Raw genomic sequence first — 8,911 nt, 5'->3', positions numbered from 1 at the left:
CCTTAAAATCTTTTTTTTTGTGTTCCTTGTTGTTCCAAACTTAATTCTAATCACTTCTAATTAGAGATTTTATTAAAAATAGTGCAATAAATGACTAATTTCACAAAAAATAACGTAATATAAAAAGGAGGTTTTTAACTCTATTGTAGTGTTTTAGAAACTAATATGTCTTCAAAAATGGTTGTTTTTCACTCCTAGGAATGACAACTGTTGTTATATGATGTTTTTTTTTCAAATTTTAAATGATCATTTTTCATGGAGCTTTGAAGGGGATGGATTCGGCCTCCTTTAGCCAGGCCAGAGCTCCAGGAGCCTGGGTAGGATTCTAGCTTTCTCCCCTTGCAGGCACCTGGCACTGAAGAAATTTTTTTTTTCCTTAAAATCTTTATTTTTGTGTTCCTTGTTGTTCCAAACTTAATTCTAATCACTTCTAATTAGAGATTTTATTAAAAATAGTGCAATAAATGACTAATTTCACAAAAAATAATGCAATATAAAACGGAGGTTTTTAACTTTATTGTAGTGTCTTAGAAACTAATATGTCTTCAAAAATGTTTTTTTATCACTCCTAGGAGTGAAAACTGTTGTTATATGATGTTTTTTTTTTTCAAATTTTAAATGATCATTTTTCATGGAGCTTTGAAGGGGATGGATTCGGCCTCCTTTAGCCAGGCCAGAGCTCCAGGAGCCTGGGTAGGATTCTAGCTTTCTCCCCTTGCAGGCACCTGGCACTGAAGACATAATTTTTTTCTTAAAATCTTTTTTTTTGTGTTCCTTGTTGTTCCAAACTTAATTCTAATCACTTCTAATTAGAGATTATTTTAAAAATAGTGAAATAAATGACTAATTTCACTAAAAATAATGTAATATAACTGATGTTTTTAACTTCATTGTAGTGTTTTAGAAACTACTATGTCTTCAAAAATGGTTATTTTTCACTCCTAGGAATGAAAGCTGTTGTTATATGATGTTTATTTTCAAATTTTGAAAAATCAAAGGATTCTAGCTTCCTCCCCTTACAGGCATAGGACACAGAGAACCTCATGGTTTTCCTAAAAATCTTTTTTTATGTTCCCTGGTGTTCCAAACTTAGTTTAAATCAATTTTAATTTGTTATTATGTTAAAAACAGGGTAATAAATTCCTAATTGGACTATAAATAATGTCATATTGTCTGCTATAAAACTGATGTTTTCAACTCTATTGTAGAGATTCTAGAATCAACTAATAGAGAATTGAAATAAAAAAGGGCATAAGAAGACATTACCAACAACGACCACAAGACGGAGATATTGTCCAGACATTACCAACAACGACCACAAGATGGAGATCTTGTCCAAAGAGGCAAGAAGGGCAAAGCCGCGATAAGGTAAAATCATTTTTTGAAAGAGATTGCTGTCAGAATGCACATCCGTATCCCAAACAGAATCTCTAGAAAAATATGATCATTTGTGAAAAAGGCAAACGAGTGTCTGCTACAATATGATTGCTACATATCTGCATTTGTTGTTTTTTAAGGAGTAAGAGTGCAGGGGGTTTAAACCTGCAATCCAGTGTAGTGAAGTATTTCACAACACTACCTCTAGCACCTCTGGAAATAAATCCTCATAATAATTTTTGCCCTGGGCATGTACCAAAAAATCAGTGAGCATATATATATATCACTGTGTTGAAGCTAGAGACACAGAATAACTGCAAACACAGTGTTCCTGCACTTCAAACTGTTCCTTGAAGGGCTCTCAAACCCCGAATTTCAGATGCCTAGCTGTATCGCTGATGTGTTGCACCTCAGAATCACTTTTAAACCTTACCTCTGGTATCTTTAATCCCTATTGCTCAACGCATGGTAAAAGTATTGCATACATGTGTCTGAAAATGAGCAATGGGCCCCTGAGAGACTCATTTGCCTGTTTCACAAATGATCGTATTTTAATAGAGATTCTGTTTGGGATTCAGATGTGCATTCGGACAGCAATCCCTTTCAAGAAATGATACGTTCTGGATGAGGTCAAAGGTGCTGGAACACTGTATTTCGGATGCGAATGTGTGTCTCCTGCTTCAACGCAGTGGCATATATAGATGTGCTCCTGTAATGTCTTGGTACATGCCCAGGGCAGTAAGCAGTCTGAGGATATATTTCCAGACGGCATAGAGCAGTGAAGCAGTGAAGTAGTGCAACACACTGGATCATTATATTATTAGAATCTATTTGTTTAACATGCACGGGTCTGTCTCAATGGATGCAGTGCTCCTGAAAGGGCTCTCAAACCCTGCATTTCAGATGATTAGCTGTATCCCTCACATGTGGCACCTCAGAATGACTTCTACTTTATTCTGCTTAAATTATTACATTATACATAATTTGAGTTCATTTTTAAAAGTAAAAGGTAATGAAAGGAATGAAAGATATGTAGCAATCACATTGTAACAGGGGTGACAGTGACTTTTTGCTTGTACTAAGCATTAGTACCTAAGTCCACTAATGGACTTCTGGTACCTTTAGGGTACAGTGTTCCCTGAAGGGCTCTCAAACCCCGCATTTCAGATGCATAGCTGTATCGCTGATGTGTTGCACCTCAGAATCACTTTTAAACCTTACCTCTGGTATCTTTAATCCCTATTGCTCAACACATGGTGAAAGTATCGCATACATGTGTCTGAAAATGAGCAATGGGCCCCTGAGAGACTCATTTGCCTGTTTCACAAATGATCACATTTGACTAGAGATTCTGTTTGGGATTCAGTTGTGCATTCTGACAGCAATCCCTTTCAAAAAACGATACATTCTGGATGAGTTCAAAGTTGCAGGAACACTGTATTTAGGATGTCTTTGCAGATATTCTGTGTCTCTAGCTTCAACACAGTGATATATATATATGCTCACTGATTTTTTGGTACATGCCCAAGTCAATAATCATTATGAGGATTTATTTCCAGATGTGCTAGAGGTAGTGTTGTGAAATACTTCATCACACTGGATTGCAGGTTTAAACCCCCTGCACTCTTACTCCTTAAAAACCAACAAATGCAGATATGTAGCAATCACATTGTAACAGGGGTGACAGTGACTTAATGCTTGTACTAAGCATTAGTACCAAAGTCCACTAGTGGACTTCTGGTACCTTTAGGGTACGGTGTTCCTTGAAGGGCTCTCAAACCCCGCATTTCAGATGCCTAGCTGTATCGCTGATGTGTTGCACCTCAGAATCACTTTTAAACCTTACATCTGGTATCTTTAATCCCTATTGCTCAACACATGGTGAAAGTATCGCATACATGTGTCTGAAAATGAGCAATGGGCCCCTGAGAGACTCATTTGCCTGTTTCACAAATGATCACATTTGACTAGAGATTCTGTTTGGGATTCAGTTGTGCATTCTGACAGCAATCCCTTTCAAAAAACGATACATTCTGGATGAGTTCAAAGGTGCAGGAACACTGTATTTAGGATGTCTTTGCAGATATTCTGTGTCTCTAGCTTCAACACAGTGATATATATATATATATGCTCACTGATTTTTTGGTACATGCCAAGGGCAATAATCATTATGAGGATTTATTTCCAGATGTGCTAGAGGTAGTGTTGTGAAATACTTCAACACACTGGATTGCGGGTTTAAACCCCCTGCACTCTTACTCGTTAAAAACCAACAAATGCAATTCACTACTAAAAATTACTGCATTTTCTCCTAGAAAGAGCTCTCAATTAATGAAATGCCCCATTGAACTGGCCCTGATTATACAATGCAAGGAGAAGTCTTCTAAGCCAATACTTGTAACCAGAAAGAGGCTGTATTTCAATTATACAATATACAAAACAATACCATTTAACACAAAGATATAGTCCACACCTCAGCATGCACATGATGAGATTCTTGATATTAGATTAGTAAAAACAATATCAATGCACTGAGAGACGCTTAAGAATAAAGATGCATCAGCCTGACTGCATATTAGTTTTAAAGGGTTATCAGCAAATGCATTTAAAAGAAAAAATGTAAAGTCTTACCTCTTGATCGTAGTGGTGATTCAATATCCAGGACCTTAGTCAAGTCTCAGAGTTACTGTACCTCCTGTCTCAATTACAGGTGAAAAGTGAAAGGTATATTGCACTCAGCAGAAAGTTACCCCGAGCAAAGATTCCACCCATCCCAGAAAACAGCACTCCCATTTGGCAAAGCAGTGGGTGGAGGAAGCCTTTGCTACCATTATCAAACACAGAAATCGTTATAATTTAATTTTAAAAACATGGCTAAGCATGGGTTTAAAGTATATTCAACGGTGCAGGTGCATTCAAAGAAATAGAGTTTCCCAAGCCCTCAGAAAGAATTACCATTTCTAAAGATGTCTAGTTTCAAGCATTAACATCCAAACTACCTGTCTTAGCTGGAACAGGGAGTTTGCTAAGCCACCTGAAAGAATTACCATATCCAAAGATGTCTAGTTTCAAGCATTACCATCCAAAGTACCTGTCTTAGCTGGGCCAGGTAGTTTGCCAAGCCATGTGAAAGAATTACCATTTCCAAAGAAGTCTGTTGTAAGCCAGGTTCAATCATGACCATCCAAAGTACCGGTCGTCCCTTTGGGCGAGAGGGTTTCCTGTGTGTCTAGGATGTGTTCTTCCCTTAAACTTGGCCCTGATTATACAATAAAGGATAAGTAACCAGAAAGAGGTGGTATTTCGATTTTACAGTACATAAAAAATACATACATTCCACAGTGTTACAATATCACATTCCTGATATTAGATTAATAAAAAATATCAAGGCACTGAGGCTAATTAATAAAGATGCTTTTGACTGACTGGACCTTGGAGCAAGGTGTGTAAATTACAACAGACATCTTTAGAAATGGTAAATCTTTCAGGTGGCTTGGCAAATTTACTGCCCCACCTAAGACAGATACTTTGGATGTTAATGCTTGAAACTAGACATCACAACTGATCGTATTTTACTAGAGATTCTGTTTGGGATTCAGATGTGCATTCGGACAGCAATCCCTTTCAAGAAATGATACGTTCTGGATGAGGTCAAAGGTGCTGGAACACTGTATTTCGGATGCGAATGTGTGTCTGCATTTGTTGGTTTTTAAGGAGTAAGAGTGCAGGGGGTTTAAACCTGCAATCCAGTGTGATGAAGTATTTCACAACACTACCTCTAGCACATCTGGAAATAAATCCTCATAATGATTATTGCCCTGGGCATGTACCAAAAAATCAGTGAGCATATATATATATATATCACTGTGTTGAAGCTAGAGACACAGAATAACTGCAAACACATCATAAATACAGTGTTCCTGCAACTTTGAACTCATCCAGAATGTATCGTTTTTTGAAAGGGATTGCAGTCAGAATGCACAACTGAATCCCAAACAGAATCTCTAGTCAAATATGTTCATTTGTGAAACAGGCAAATGAGTCTCTCTGGGGCCCATTGCTCATTTTCAGACACATGTATGCAATACTTTTACCATGCGTTGAGCAATAGGGATTAAAGATACCAGATGTAAGGTTTAAAAGTGATTCTGAGGTGCAACAGATCAGCGATACAGCTAGGCATCTGAAATGCGGGGTTTGAGAGCCCTTCAGGGAACACCGTACCCTAAAGGTACCAGAAGTCAACTAGTGGACTTAGGTACTAATGCTTAGTACAAGCATTAAGTCACTGCCACCCCTGTTACAATGTGATTGCTACATATCTTCCATTCCTTTCATTACCTTTTACTTTTAAAAATGAACTCAAATTGTGTATAATGTAATAATTTAAGTAGAATAAAGTAGAAGTCATTCTGAGGTGCCACATGTGAGGGATACAGCTAGGCATCTGAAATGCAGGGTTTGAGAGCCCTTTAAGGAGCACTGCATCCATTGAGACAGACCCGTGCATGTTAAACAAATACATTCTAATAATATAATGATCCAGTGTGTTGCACTACTTCACTGCTTCACTGCTCTATGCCGTCTGGAAATAAATCCTCAGACTGCTTACTGCCCTGGGCATGTACCAAGACATTACAGGAGCACATCTATATATGCCACTGCCCTGGGCATGTACCAAGACATTACAGGAGACACACAATCGCATCCGAAATACAGTGTTCCAGCACCTTTGACCTCATCCAGAACGTATCATTTCTTGAAAGGGATTGCTGTCAGAATGCACAACTGAATCCCAAACAGAATCTCTAGTCAAATATGATCATTTGTGAAACAGGCAAATGAGTCTCTCAGGGGCCCATTGCTCATTTTCAGACACATGTATGCAATACTTTCACCATGCGTTGGGCAATAGGGATTAAAGATACCAGAGGTAAGGTTTAAAAGTGATTCTGAGGTGCAACACATCAGCGATACAGCTAGGCATCTGAAATGCGGGGTTTGAGAGCCCTTCAGGGAACACCGTACCCTAAAGGTACCAGAAGTTTACTAGTACAAGAATTAAGTCACAGTCATCCCTGTTACAATGTGATTGCTACATATCTGCATTTGTTGGTTTTTAAGGAGTAAGAGTGCAGGGGGTTTAAACCTGCAATCCAGTGTGATGAAGTATTTCACAACACTACCTCTAGCACATCTGGAAATAAATCCTCATAATGATTATTGCCCTGGGCATGTACCAAAAAATCAGTGAGCATATATATATATATAAACACATCCTAAATACAGTGCTCCTGCACCTAACCGTAACCCTAACCTACCTAATGATTTAAGTAGAATAGATTCTTATTATGTAATGATAAAGTGTGTTGCACTACTTCACTGCATCAAAGCTGTATGCCGTCTGGAAATAAATCCTCAGTCTACTTATTGCCCTGGGCATGTACCTATAAATCACTGAGCATATATATATATATCACTGTGTTGAAGCTAGAGACACAGAATCACTGCAAACACATCCTAAACACAGTGTTCTTGCACCTTTGACCTCATCCAGAACGTAACATTCTTCGAAAGGGATTGCTGTCCAAATGCACATCTGAATCCCAAACAGAATCTCTAGTAAAATATGATAATTTGTGAAACAGGCAAATGAGTGTCACAGGGGCCCATTCCTTATTGTTAGACACATATATACAAAGCTTTCACCATGCATTAAGCAATAGGGATTATAGACACCACAGGTAAGGTTAGAAGTCATTCTGAGGTGCCACATTTGAAGGATACAGCTAGGCATCTGAAATGCAGGGTTTGAGAGCCCTTCAGGAGCAATGCATCCTTTGAGACACACCTGTGCATGTTAAACAAATGATCATTTCCTTCAGCATTAGGGACTAAATATACTAAACGTATGATTCTAAAATGTTATTTTCACATATATTAATGTAATGTAATGCTTATGCTTTATAAACAAATCTAATTAAAAAAAGCTTAAGTTTTGTATTTATCTTGTACCATAGAACATGATTTTCTTTGTATTTCAAGCCCACAAAGTGTGCAAATGACGCACTACATGATATAAGGACGATTATCACATGCATATCGATATTATCTTTCTTATGAAAATACATTCCTTTCATTACCTTTTACTTTTTAAAATGAACTCAAATTGTGTATAATGTAATAATTTAAGTAGAATAGATTCTAATCATATAATGATCCAGTGTGTTGCACTAGTTCACTGCTTCACTGCTCTATGCCGTCTGGAAATAAATCCTCAGACTGCTTACTGCCCTGGGCATGTACCAAGAAATTACAGGAACACATCAATATACAGTATATCACTGCGTTGAAGCAGGAGACACACAATCGCATCCTAAATACAGTGTTCCAGCACCTTTGACCTCATCCAGAACGTATCATTTCTTGAAAGGGATTGCTGTCCGAATGCACATCTGAATCCTAAACAGAATCTCTAGTAAAATACGATCAGTTGTGATGTCTAGTTTCAAGCATTAACATCCAAAGTACTTGTCTTAGGTGGGGCAGTAAATTTGCCAAGCCACCTGAAAGAATTACCATTTCTACAAATGTCTGTTGTAATTTACACACCTTGCTCCAAGGTCCAGTCAGTCAAAAGCATCTTTATTAATTAGCTTCAGTACCTTGATATTTTTTATTAATCTAATATCAGGAATCTCACCATGTGCACGCTGAGCTGTGGAATATATGTATTTTTTATGTACTGTAAAATTGAAATACCACCTCTTTCTGGTTACTTATCCTTTATTGTATAATCAGGGCCAAGTTTAAGGGAAGAACACATCCTAGACACACAGGAAACCCTCTCGCCCAAAGGGACGACCGGTACTTTGGATGGTCATGATTGAACCTGGCTTACAACAGACTTCTTTGGAAATGGTAATTCTTTCACATGGCTTGGCAAACTACCTGGCCCAGCTAAGACAGGTACTTTGGATGGTAATGCTTGAAACTAGACATCTTTGGATATGGTAATTCTTTCAGGTGGCTTAGCAAACTCCCTGCTCCAGCTAAGACAGGTAGTTTGGATGTTAATGCTTGAAACTAGACATCTTTAGAAATGGTAATTCTTTCTGAGGGCTTGGGAAACTCTATTTCTTTGAATGCACCTGCACCGTTGAATATACTTTAAACCCATGCTTAGCCATGTTTTTAAAATTAAATTATAACGATTTCTGTGTTTGATAATGGTAGCAAAGGCTTCCTCCACCCACTGCTTTGCCAAAGGGGAGTGCTGTTTTCTGGGATGGGTGGAATCTTTGCTCGGGGTAACTTTCTGCTGAGTGCAATATACCTTTCACTTTTCACCTGTAATTGAGACAGGAGGTACAGTAACTCTGAGACTTGACTAAGGTCCTGGATATTGAATCACCACTACGATCAAGAGGTAAGACTTTACATTTTTTCTTTTAAATGCATTTGCTGATAACCCTTTAAAACTAATATGCAGTCAGGCTGATGCATCTTTATTCTTAAGCGTCTCTCAGTGCAT

Source organism: Atractosteus spatula (assembly GCF_055471065.1).
Source record: "Atractosteus spatula isolate fAtrSpa1 chromosome 17 unlocalized genomic scaffold, fAtrSpa1.hap1 SUPER_17_unloc_3, whole genome shotgun sequence".
Classification (NCBI taxonomy): domain Eukaryota; kingdom Metazoa; phylum Chordata; class Actinopteri; order Semionotiformes; family Lepisosteidae; genus Atractosteus; species Atractosteus spatula.
The sequence above is the reverse complement of the archived record's forward strand: the minus strand, read 5'-3'. Positions refer to the sequence as shown.